The sequence below is a fragment of the Haematobia irritans genome, chromosome 2 (genome assembly GCF_050003625.1).
Source record: "Haematobia irritans isolate KBUSLIRL chromosome 2, ASM5000362v1, whole genome shotgun sequence".
Lineage (NCBI taxonomy): Eukaryota > Metazoa > Arthropoda > Insecta > Diptera > Muscidae > Haematobia > Haematobia irritans.
Genome location: NC_134398.1, coordinates 101,167,218 through 101,181,017, shown reverse-complemented (window position 1 = coordinate 101,181,017; position 13,800 = coordinate 101,167,218). Strand labels below are relative to the sequence as shown.

At 32.0% G+C, this 13,800-nt stretch overlaps 1 long non-coding RNA gene across 1 annotated transcript; it reads left to right on the top strand.

The window, feature by feature from the left end:
* The first annotated feature begins 5,322 nt into the window (after positions 1-5,322).
* LOC142225890 (uncharacterized) lies at positions 5,323-11,930 on the top strand. The gene is made up of 3 exons (XR_012719487.1): positions 5,323-5,582; positions 5,639-6,279; positions 11,718-11,930. It is a non-coding gene; the product is annotated as an uncharacterized LOC142225890 (long non-coding RNA).
* Positions 11,931-13,800: the final 1,870 nt, after the last annotated feature.

The following is a 13,800-nucleotide window of genomic DNA, read 5'->3' as shown; positions in this document are numbered from 1 at the left end:
AAAACTTTTTACAATGGGTCTGTTTGCAAGAGAGTAAAACTTGAGTTAGTAATTTTAATTATATTTTTTGAAAAAAGTGGCAGAAATGTACGCGAACGCTTTCCTGTACCCAAGGCCGTATTCAGGGGGGATGAGGGGGATCAAACCCCCCCCCCCCTCAGATATGAATGAATATTTTTATATAAATATATATTTTTAGCTGCATAGAAAAATCTTATCGAAGATGTTGAAGAAAAGCTGGAGGTTTTATTTTGAAAAACGCTTACCTATAAAACTTGCACAAATCATAGAATACTAGTTGAAAAGCCCGTCAAACGACGATCAAAAAACACAAATTGTTTTTGTTCTCGCACCACAAATTTCATTTTTGGAAAATGTATTTCTGCTTTTTATGTGTGTTTGTTGTTCTTTTTGTGAACATGACTCGCTTTGGTTGGCCATATCAACAACAACGAAACAGCCAAACACACATGTGTAAATGAAATGGCGCAAAACCTGCGAAAAGAAAATGCAAGAAAATGTAAAAAATGCAGCCATTTTTCCAAAATATATTAATATCCAAATTTTCAACGATCGATATCTCGAAAACGAAGCCTTTTCGGCAAAATTATTACTGAACATTTTCTCTTTAAAATATACTATTTACACCTATAATATGGGTTTTTGTTAAATTTTCTAAAAAAAGCAGCAATTTTTCCAAAAAATTAAAAAATATTTAAATTTTCAAGGATCGATAGCTCGAAAACTAAGCCTTTTTGGCAAAAGTGTTACTTAACCTTTTCTCTTTAAAATACACTATTTATACGTAATATGCACTTTCTATGTTAAATTTTCTAAAAAATGCAGCCATTTATCCAAAAAAATTTTGAATATCTAAATTTTCAACGATCGATACTTCGAAAACGAAGCATTTTACTTGTTACTTAACATTTTCTCTTTAAAATACACTATTTTGGTTAAATTTTCTAAAAAATGCAGCCAAAAAATTATAAAAATTTATATTTTCAACGATCGATATCTCGAAAACTAAGCCTTTTTGGCAAAAGTGTTACTTAACCTTTTCTCTTTAAAATACACTATTTATACCAAATAATCGGATTTTTGTTAAATTGCGTAAAAAATGCAGCCGTTTTTCCAAAAAATTATAAAATATTTAAATTTTGAAGGATCGATATCTCGAAAATCCTAATCCTTTTTACAAAATTGTTACTTAACCTTTTCGCTTTAAAATACACTATTTATACGTAATATGCATTTTGTTTGTTAAATTTTGTAAAAAATGCAGCCATTTGTACAAAAAAAAATTTGAATATCAAAATTTTTAAAAACACAGCTTGTTCACAAACACAGGGTTGTTAACTGATTTGTGCGAAATAATATGTATGCTATTTTTCCGTGCGAAAATTTCAGAGTTGCATTTTGTCAAAAAAGACTTAGTTTACGAGATTTCGATCGTTGAAAATTTAGATATTTTAAAATTTTTTGGTAAACCGTCTGCATTTTTTACAAAATTTAGCAAAAAGTTTCTTATGGATATAAATGGTGTATTCTAAAGAGCAAATGTTAAGTAAACTTTTTGTTAAAAAGCTTAGTTTTCGAGATATCGATCGTTAAAAATTTAAATATATTAAAATTTTTTGGAGAAATGGGTGAATTTTTTACAAAATTTAACAAAGCATTGTGTCTCACATACAAAATTGAGTGTGTCGAGTGAAGCAGATATATGGTATATCATGCTGTATTTTAAGAGTTGTTTCAAATTGCATCAGAGTACGCAATACACTGTATACCCATGGCGGAAATAAAATTTTAAAATCTATATATGGACGGTTCATATTTGATTTGTAATAAAATTTTAACTGTATTTTAATTAATCGACTACTGTTCAGTTAAATTTGGCGGAAATATTGTAAGCCGCTTTGATTTAAACAGGGGAGTTTTATTAAAATTATCCCTCAACTTACAATGTCCCCGAACTTAACGGTAAATGCAAGATCTTTGACAATCCTCGTATTGCCAAAATGTCTTCGGCTGTGTGCTCGCCCAGCAATCTCGTCTATAAATAAAACTGATTGAGTGTATGTGTTGCTTGCGCGTTGATAGTTATTGTGATAATTGAACGTGGATGAAAATAAGAGCTGCATAGCTCAGTGGGCATTGTGTTCGCCTACCAACTTTATGGTCCGCGGTTCGAATCTCCGTCAAAGGTAAAATTTGCAAAATTTATAATATTGAATATTTTTTATCTACATTGTTTGTATTATTGAAAAAGGTGCTGAGAACTAAATAAATTACGTCGAAGTGGAAGTATTTGCTATGGACAACTCAACTCCTAAAGGCGATCGTGGAAGTACATTTCTGAGAGGATTCATTGTATATAGCTCATATTCGAATTTTAGAATAAAACTAATTTCATTTTTATCACGCAGACGCTCTACTGGACAAGATTTATAAGGGCAGATAGACACAAGTCAATCGTCTTACAAAATGGTTCCGATACCAAATATCCATATGTTCAGCGTTAATTTCTGGGAGACTTTCTCAACCTTTCGTTAATTCCGAGGACATTATGGAAATATGAGGGCAGACCACAAGACTATTGCGACCTTGCGTTAAGTTCCGGGACAGTTGTTCAAAAAAACTCAAAGCCAAGTGCAATGTTTTTTTTTGACGGCGTCATGAATGCAAACACTCTAAGCAAACATGGTAACCCTGGGATTAAGAATGACTTTTAAAACATAGCTAAAAACACAGAAACTGGGAGTACATAATGGAAATATAGAATTTTTATGAATCAAATTATCGAGATCTTTGATTCTAACCCATAAACATGGATTGTATAAAAAGTGTCCCCAATCTTACAGTGTCCCCGAAATTAACGCAAGATCGGTAGAGCTTTGGGGACTGTCCTCATAGCAACAAAATGTCCTCGGAATTAACGCAGGGTTAAAAAAGTGTCCTCAAAATTAACGCAACGCATACATATATATATATATATATATATATATATATATATATATATATATATATATTTTTTTTTTTTTTTATTAATTTTGGAAATTTTAATTTAAATCCAAAAGGTATATATGAAAATGTGGAAATATTAATTTATTTTAATTTTTACAGTTTTCTTTCTAAAAATATTGAATTTTATAGACAAATAAATTGTCAATAAGTTTGAATATTTTTAATAATTTATGTAAATTATAATTTTTTTTTGATGACAAAATTTATGAAATAAGACAATATAAACTAAATTTTTAAATATTATATTTTTCTAATATTTATATTATATTATATATATAACGTTTATATTTTATCATTTTTAAATTAAAGTTTTTTTTTTTTTTATAATTATTTGTATCTAGTTTTTTTTTATGGCTCTTTTTTTATTTCATGGGAGCAAGATTTTCTAAAGAAATCACAAACGTAATGAAAAAAATTTATTAAACTAATTTAATGTTGAATTCAAAATATTGAAAATTATTGGCATACGCTGTCAATAAAAATGAATATTTTATACGCAAAGGGGAAGTAAACAATACAAATTAAACAAAAGCTTTAAAGTTTTGTTTAAGGATTTTATCTTATATATATTTTTTTTTAATATTACTTTTTTTGAGATTTGTAAAGTGATATTTTGGCATATATATTTTAATGTTTAAGTTTTTTTTTTTTTTTTAAGAACCAAATATTGAATTTTATTGACAAAAATAATCAATAAAATTGAATATTTTCAATATTAAAAAAAATAAGTATTAAAATCATCTTTCTTGATTGTACATTTACATTTAACAATTACAATAATAGAATAGTACAATATATAACAACAATATTTTTACTTAGATTTTTTTTTTTATGTTGGTGTTCTAATATCATTCATATCATATAGTTTTTTCTTTTGTTCATAAGCGATTTAGTTTTTTTTTTTTTTTAAGTGTATGTAGACTATATGAGTCTTTTTTAGTTTTAATTTTTCTTTTTTTGCATGTATTTGAATAATTTTGTTACGTTACATATTATTTTTATTGTATCTTCGAATTTGTGCTCTGTTTCTGTCAATATAATGTTCTCTTCGTTTTTTTTTTAGAGTGTAGTTAGTAATTATTTATGTGATTTTGAGGTTAGCGTAATTAAAATTTGATAAGGGGTGAGGATATACGTTAATTAGGTTATCACACACAACGACGTTATTTTTTTTTTTTTTTAATATCATGATTTTTTTTGTAAAAATTGTTTTTGATTTGTTTTACCTTGATATTTTCCCTTTCTTTGCTGTGTATTGACAACCACGACTTTTATACCAGTGTTGACCTTCTGCAACAACCAGTTTGGCAAACTCACCACGTGGATTGGGTTTCAGGGCATACAGTACAGGTGGCCCTCATGTGCTCATATTACCCAGACTCAGATGGCTCTCAGATATTAATTCAAAATTAATCTAGAGGAATAAAGATGGCTCTCATGTACTTGTGGCACATGTGGCCCAGATCTAGATGACTCTCCAGTATATTGGCCAAATGTAGTCCTGAGGAATAGAGATGGCTCTCATATATATTCCTCACCCTAGCAAATATAGGTTTTTGAACACTTTACTTAAATTGAATAAATTAATATTTCTAAACAAGTTGCATTGAAATATATATCTCCATCTGTGATAAAATGTGCAATATGTTATTCTCTTTATTTATTTATCTTTTAACTTTTTATTCATTTTAGCTTCTATTCATTTTCTTTATTCAACTTATTTTCCAAATCGCTATGTAGATATATATTTCAATGTTCATTTTCTTATATTACACGTGTTTCCCATTATTTGTCTCTTACCCTCGTTTAATTTCTCCAAATTTTTATCCTCTTAAATTCTTTTGCTCACACAGGTAAATAAAACTATTTTATATTTTTTTATTTTTATTTTTAATCTTCAAAATTTTCTTAATTGAGAGTTTTATAATGTTACTACTGATCGTCCCTTCAAATGGTGTGCATGCTTACGCTTCCCGAAACTGAAAGAGATCCTCTCTTGAAAAACACAAAGCTCAATTACAACCCAACTCCCACGCCGGTCACATTAACGCCGTTCACATTAATGCCCCATTTAATTATCGATAAGGCAAATCTACTTTCTTTCTTATCGGTGACCAATTTTAAGTCCTGGGCGCATTATAAATCAAATTTAAAAAAAAAATCAACAGAATCCTTTAATAATGAAAATTCCATGTGTGTATGATACATAATGTAGGTGGCAATACCATCAATGTTCTACCTCTTTGAAGTTGACATGCTTCTATTGTGAATGACTCTTTTCCAAATATAGAAGCAAAAAAAAACAAAATAAACATTAGTCGAGGAAGGCTAACAAAATTTTAGTTTTTATTAAAAGCATTCATCACAAAGCCAGTTATTTTTACGTAACCCGTGAAGGAAAAATAATTGGGATAAATTTATATGAATTGTTGTTGATGGCCCTGCAAAAAAAATTGCTTAAGCGGCCGGCATATCGTTGCTTTTTTGTTTCGCTGATGGTCACATATCTATTTTGTTGTTTTGTTGTTGGTGTCAACAAGTAATGGAACAAAAGGGTAAGTTGAGAAATCATAGATAATAAAAAAACGTTAAAAATACTCTCCTTTTTCAGAATTTATTGCATTGGAACTAAACAATATAAGAAAAGGGATTGTGGAAAATTCCAACAGAACGAAAAGGTCGATGTCAACTAGTATGGATACAGCTGTATGGTGATGTTTGTTTATAATGAGTTTGTGAAATGCGAATGTTGTCATGAAAACAATAAAAGGATCATATCTTTTGGATTTGTACCTGTGAAATATATGGGTCAATCACCATTGTTGTTGTTGCTGTTTGTGCCAAGAATCCTATCTGAAAATGGAAAATGTGTTTGGGTTTTTTCCACATACGATATGCTTTGAGGAAATTGGCTATGACATTAATTACCTGAATGCATTATTGCCAGACAAATAACATGAGCAATGGAAAACAGGATGGTGTGGAATATTTGTGGATGATGTGATAATGTGTGAATGGCTGTTTGACAAAGATAAGTATAAATAAATCTATTTGGAAATTTCTGTTACTTCATTTTTCTAATACCTTCTTTTTCTCATTTCAGGTACATTTATATATACCGATTCTAATATATTTTCCCTTTCATTTTCAGGAAATGGTTACTGGTATATTTATGCAAATAATCGGAATATTTCGTACCTGGCGCGTATTGTCAACTAAGACGTTTACTCATCTACAAACAAACATCAATTGGTGAGAATAATTTAAAACATGATTCGAGGTAGATTTAAGTTGTGATTTGGGTAATTATATTGTCATTGTTTCAAATGTTGCGCGTGTATTAATCCGATCAATTTTCCATTTAAATTTTCGATTTCATATTGGCAATTTCCTACTTTCCTCCTTATTCGGCATTTAAGCCATTGTTTGCATAGCTTTGCATTTATTCCTTTTGTGAAATTGCTCTGGACAAAATTTCTTCTGAAGACTTCTTGTCCAGGTTTAAATTGAACAAGTCTAGATCGTTTACTATACGTCCTTTCGTTTCGTTTATAAGCCTCATGTAATTTTGTCCTTATCCTATCCGATAGAATTTGCATCTGTGCCGCCTTCGGTAATATTTGTGATTCACCATCTGACAAGGCATTTAATTTTTTTAATATTTCGTATGCGTCAGCATGCGTAATCATATTATAGCCAGTCAGAGCGAAATATGGTGTCACACCAGTTGAGGTGTGAACAGTAGACCGCAGTGAACATTCAATGCGTGACAAATTTTCGTCCCATCGTGACTGATCTGTCTGCAGGTAGCTTCTAATACTGCTAAGAATACTTTGGTTCACCCTCTCACTGGCGTTAGACTGTGGTGAATGAATTGGCGTTCTTATGTGCTTTATGCCAAAATCTTTTAAAACATTCTGAAAGGTATCCGATATAAATTGTTTGCCATTATCAGAATGGATTATCTCGGGCACACCGAATTTATGAAATATCTCATCTATAAGAAATTTATTGACATGTTTCGCGGTTGCTTTCGTCATGGCTTTCAATAAGACAAACTTTGTCTTATGATCTAAAACAATAAATATGAACGTATTTCCCGATCGTGAGCGTGGGTATGGACCAAGAAAATCTATATAGATTTTCTGAAATGGTCGACATGTCATAGTTTCCTTGCCCATAGGTGGCCTTAATGTTTGTTTAGGGTGTTTCGATTCTTTACATATCTCACAATCAGAAACATATTTCCTTATTTGAATTATCATGCTAGGCCAATAGAAAAATTGTTGCACATTTCGAAGAGTTTTGGCAATGCCTCCATGAGAAGTATTGTATTCATGGGATTTCTTTACAACATCAGCCGTCAAACCTTCAGGCAACCATATCTTCCAACAATCATCTTCATTATCAATGTCATGTCCGTTTAATTTTACACGCTTATAAACAACACCATCCATTATCTTGAGGTCAGGTAGTCGAGACTGATTTTGCTCAATTGTGTCGATCAACCCTTGATACTGTTCACTTCGAAACTCGTCAGAATTAAAGTTGATCATACCTGTGTGTGCATATGCAATCTCGTCCATATTTAATCTTGACAACATGTCAGGTACTATATTCTTCGACCCTTTTCTATGTTCAATTGTGAACTTATAGCCCTGTAATTTTAGACTCCAGCGAGCCAATCGTCCATTCAGGTCTTTCTGCCTCATGAGCCACTGTAAACTAGAATGATCTGTTATTACAGTAAAATCCATGAGTTCGATATATTGCCTAAATCTTTCAATTGCCAAGATTACAGCAAGACATTCTTTTTCTGTGGTAGTGTAATTTCGTTGGGCAGAATTCAGTTTCTTAGAGAAATACTCGATTGGATGCTCACCATCATCACAATCTCTTTGAAAAAGAACTGCACCAACGATGCATCACATTGAATGTAGAATGTCTTGTTGAAATCAGGGCTGACCAGTACTGGACTGGAAATCAGTCGCAATTTCAACACCTCAAATGCTGCCAAAGCTTCGGATGTTAGATTAAACTTAGACGACTTTTTCAATGTATCCGTCAGTGGAGCAGTCAATGTGGAAAACTCGTGGATGAATCTACGATACCATCCTACTGTTCCCAAGAATTTTCTGACATCCTTCGCACACTTCGGTGGTCCTATATTCATGATAGCCTCAACTTTACTACTATCTGTCTTCAATTTGCCCCCTCCAACTATATAGCCAAGATATCGCAATTCCTTGTGGCAAAATTTTGATTTCCCCAAATTAATTGTGAGTCCTGCTGCAGAAAGCCTATGTCCGACTGTCCTTAACATAACCATGTGTTCATCAAAATTGGGTGACACGATAAGTAAATCGTCAAGATAGACAAAAACCCGGTCTTTCAACTCTGAAGGAATCACTTTGTCCATCAAGCGGCACATCCGTTGAGCTGCATTACACAGTCCAAAAGGCATCACCTTAAACTGATAATGTGGACGACCTTGGACTGTGAATGCAGTCAACGGACGGCTCGATTCCTCCAGAGGAATTTGCCAAAAAGCATCTTTTAAGTCTATTGACGATATAAAATGTGTGTCTCCCAATCTTGATAACAACCCGTCGATGTTAGGTAGTGGATATGCGTCTTTGCGCGTAACCTTGTTCAACTCTCTGGCATCCAGGCAAAGGCGACTTTTACCTGGCTTTACCACTAGAGTAACACGGTTATTCCACTCTGCATTCTCCGCTACTTCTATTACGTCTAATTCTAACATCCTGTCTAGTTCAGTATACATAAGTCTTTGAACAGCAGGGCTCACTGGAAAATACCGCATCTTTCTTGGGATAGCGTTACCCACGTCAATCGTATGTTGTTCTAAATGCGTCTTACCTAGACCATGTTCGCTATAACAGCGAAAAGAGCGCTTTACCTCGTCTAACAACATATTTTGCTCGTGAGTTAGCTCATGTACCGTAGGATTCTCAACTTCATTTAAATCAATTTCATTCACAATACGTTCAAAGCAAATTCTGATTCCTAATTCTTTCCAAAAGTCATAACCTAGTATGAGCTCTTGTTTCAAATTCGGTACCAGATATAAAAACGTTTCTATTATCCGATCACCGCATTCCACTTTTACCTTTACTTTTCCTATTATATTCTGTCTTTTTCCATCGGCTGTTTTGAGGCTAGATCTAAAATCTATTATTGTCGTGTTCATTTTTTTCACATTCTCCAGACATGCGTTCCCTAAACAACTGATGGAAGCGCCGCTGTCCATTAAACCTTTAAAATCCTGACCGTTTATCCTCACATTCATATAAGGTCTTATATCGTTTTCCATATTAAAACAAGCCGATGCGATTTCTCGTCGCTCTCGTTTTCTTCTTTCATAACCCCTTCTAGCTTTCACAATTCGTTTGCTAAGAACAGGTGAAAAATCGTTGAATACCCTTGTGCGTACTTTCTCATAGTTCTCTAAACGCTGTTCATACGGAACTATGGTTTTAAAATTGTTCTTCTTTTCCTCTGCATATGTAGATTCTGGTATCTCAATCTGAATGTGTTTGTCGCTGGTCATCATAGGTCCCTCATTGTCACTGGTGTCAATGTGTATCATACTAGGGTTGGAATTTTCATTGTCAAGTCCGGTTGATTCTTTCGAATCTAGGTCACTATTTACTGAGCTGTCTCCTTTTACTGTGAACATGTGGGCCCAGTTCTCATCATGTTCCTCGTCGGGTTTCCCGAACATCGAGGACACTTTGGTGAAGTTACTCCGTCGAACCCACATTTGAAGCAAAATATTGCCCTTTGCTCGACTGGACAGTCAATAAATGAGTGACCTGACTGTTTACAATTCCAGCATACTAATGGCCTGGAATTATGATTCACTGCCTCGATTTCATATGCATTTACATCAGACGGAAAATCGGCCTGCATCTCATTGACTCTTCTAAAATTGTGGCTTTGGATAGGTTGGCGAAAAGATGACCGTTTTGTAATGGTTCTTTCAGCCCTTTTACATTCGTCTACCAACTCATCAATGGTCGCAATATTTCTAGGATAAATCAGCTGGATTAGTCCGTCCTTCAGGTTATCCTTTATTACACGCACTAATTCATATTCCTGAATAGGAAAACGCATTTGATTCCACAATTTCTTTATTTCAGAAATAAAAGATTCAGCCGGCTCAGATTGTAATTGTCTTTTGTCCATTATCCGTCTCTGAATTTCGAAATCGCTTTCGAAATTCCTGAATTTCCTTATAAAATTGTATTTCAGTTGGTCCCATTGGCACAGTGGATTCTGCTGCCGAAATTCCCAAAGCCAATCATGAGCTCGTCCGGTCAGTAAATGGTGAAAACCTTTTACAAAAACATCCCAAGGGCAATTGTAATCTAACCTTAACGATTCGGCTCGGAAAACAAAGTCCTCCACGCTAACGGATTTCGATGAACCATCAAAACTCAATCCCCACTTTTGCAGTTGCATTGGTGTGAATGGTTTGATGCCCATCGTAAAGTTCTGCGTGTGACTGAAATTATTGGGAACATTATGTGGCATATCTACATTTGGATCTTGGTTGCAACTATATGGTCGATAAGGCTGATACGACTGATGTGGTTGGTGATGACTATTGTTGTCGTAAAAATTGTTACGTTGATATTGTTGAGTATCCGGTGGTATATTCTGTTGTGTATAGTTTCGGTATGTGTCTTGTCGAGTAGATTCGTGGTCAATGTTTCTGTTTCCTGACATTGAAATATCTCGTTCTCTGTCAAGCGAATTTCTAATAGCCACCGGAATCATCACCTGTAGAGTCTGTTCAATAGAACGCATAATGCTTGCCTGGGCAGCGCCAACAGAAGCATTTACATAGTTTTGTATACTGCGAATATCTGCACCTGTTTCGTCACTAGGATTTCTATTTTCTGCCAAAGTGGGCATTGCTGGTAAACGATTCTGCCGAGACATTCTAGAGAATTCTCTGTGTATTTCTTGTGCAGTAATACTGCTATATTGAGGGGTCGTTATTGAATCTGACGACGTGGTAAGAGGTCCTTGTCGAGAAGATATAGACATTAAAGGAGTGATATTGTTTCGGTTTGTCTCAATTGCAGTCTTATTTAGTCCAGACGTATTAGAATTGACCGTGTTATCTCGGTTCGATGCATTAGAGTTGGCAGTATTATTTGCCTCTCTTGTATTAGAATTCGCACTTATATTCTGATTGTTCGTATTGACTTGATTTCTCGCAGCAATACGGCTAGATGATCGAGAACCAGTTCTACATGCCATGGTTATGTGATCAAAAAGGTCAAATCCGAAATATTTATCTCTTCGTCTTTAACAGAATAAGAGAAACGGTATGGAAAAACAGGCAGAATTGTAAACAAAGTGTTCGATAAATATTTCAAATATTCTTTAAATTTCAGTAATTCAGTAAATTTCAAAAATAAGTAATTTTCAGAAATATCACTTTTTCCTAACAAGTTCTTGTAACAAATATTTAAATTCAAAAACAATTTTTATTATTTTGTACAATACTACGTTATTTTTGGTTAGTGTAAGACAATAATTACAAATAAATGTTAGTTTAATCAAATGTTAATTTATATAATATAGCATATATTATAAATTAATTAAAACAAAGCAATTATTTATTAATTAATTTTTTTTTGTGTTATTTTTTTCAGGTAAATACAATATCTATTAATTGGCTGAAATTTCGTAACGGCTTGAATGTACGAGTATATGGCAATGTATAGGTTAAGAAATGTCTCATATTATATAGTTTTAAGCTAAAATTTTAAAATATTAATATAAGATTTGAATATTGATGTAGATAATATTTCGTAAAATTTTTCTTTAATAAAAACATAACAAAAAATCTAGTCAGATTAAGCAAAGTTGTTTTTATTTGAATCTCGGATTTTAGGCAAATTATCATAAATTGGAATACTGAAAAAAAAAATTGGTTGGTACACCTTCTAAATCATTTCGTAATATATCATAACAACAACAAATGTAATATCCAGCTATATAACTTAAGAATACATGATTCCTGTTCTGATAATATGCGATTAGGTTTAGTTGGTAGTTTATAATTTGAAATATTTCTAACAGATGTTACTACACAGGCATGGCAATGGACTGCCTTCCGGGATACCACTGAGAGAAATTATTCTTTATAACAAGTTATGGGCTATGAAAATTTAAAAAAATTAATAATTTGATGGATATGGGAAAACCATAAAGTAGGCCCCACGTTGGGCGCCAAAATGTGACAACCTGGTGCGCAAGGATTTTGAATTTGGCGTAACGGCTAAATTCTTGTCCAATGCTAAGCGGATCCGGTACGGTGGTCAAGGCTGCGGCTTAGCTCGTCGGATGGGGTGGTTCTTTCCGCTTTATCGGTTGCACATTTAAATTTATTTGAATGTACCGGTTGTTCTGTTACACCAGAGCTGGGAGTGGCGAAAAGTCTAAAATAGCAATTATGCTTAGACAGTCCTGGTGTTTTCTTATAATCTCCCCATGAGAGAAATTACTATTATGTATAGATGTGTGTGTTGCTCACTCTACCAGATGGTGCAGGGATGGCATGTTGAATCTTCAGAACTGGGTTATTGTTATGTTCTTTAAGACATTTTTGTCTTAAAGGCTTGCCTGTTTATTTTGTCCTAATCTGACTTAATCTACATCATTTTTGTGGGAGAAAAGAGATGTTGTTCTTCTCCCTGGCCGCCCGCCCCATATGACATATTTTGTCATCCGTGGTATTCTTACTGCCATGTTTAAAAATACCCCAAAATTCGAATTGCCTTTTTTCTTTACATTACATGGCCGTTACTTTTTCAGCCTGGTTTGAAATATTTAACGCATATTTAAATTACTTTTAAACACGAATCATATTATTTATTAATAGTTGAAGTTTCTTTCCATATATAATATTCTTAAATTGATAACTAATAATCTTTTAACAATTTTAATATAAAACAAAAATAATTTTTTTAACAATAAAGTAGATATATCTTAGCAATGATTTTTTTAGTCTTTATGCTCTTTTTTTAAGCTCAATTTCATAAATAAATCATCAAAAAAAGAATTGTAAACAAATTTATCTAAATCTTTTTATTTATTTTAAATTTTAACAATAGTTCAAAAATATTAAAATTTATTGACAATATTAGTCAATAAGAAAGAATATTTTTGTTAGTGATATGATTGTTGGTAATATATATATATATATATATATATATATATATATATATATATATATATATATATATATTTTTTTTTTTTATTAATTTTGGAAATTTTAATTTAAATCCAAAAGGTATATATGAAAATGTGGAAATATTAATTTATTTTAATTTTTACAGTTTTCTTTCTAAAAATATTGAATTTTATAGACAAATAAATTGTCAATAAGTTTGAATATTTTTAATAATTTATGTAAATTATAATTTTTTTTGATGACAAAATTTATGAAATAAGACAATATAAACTAAATTTTTAAATATTATATTTTTCTAATATTTATATTATATTATATATATAACGTTTATATTTTATCATTTTTAAATTAAAGTTATTTTTTTTTTATAATTATTTGTATCTAGTTTTTTTTTATGGCTCTTTTTTTATTTCATGGGAGCAAGATTTTCTAAAGAAATCACAAACGTAATGAAAAAAATTTATTAAACTAATTTAATGTTGAATTCAAAATATTGAAAATTATTGGCATACGCTGTCAATAAAAATGAATATTTTATA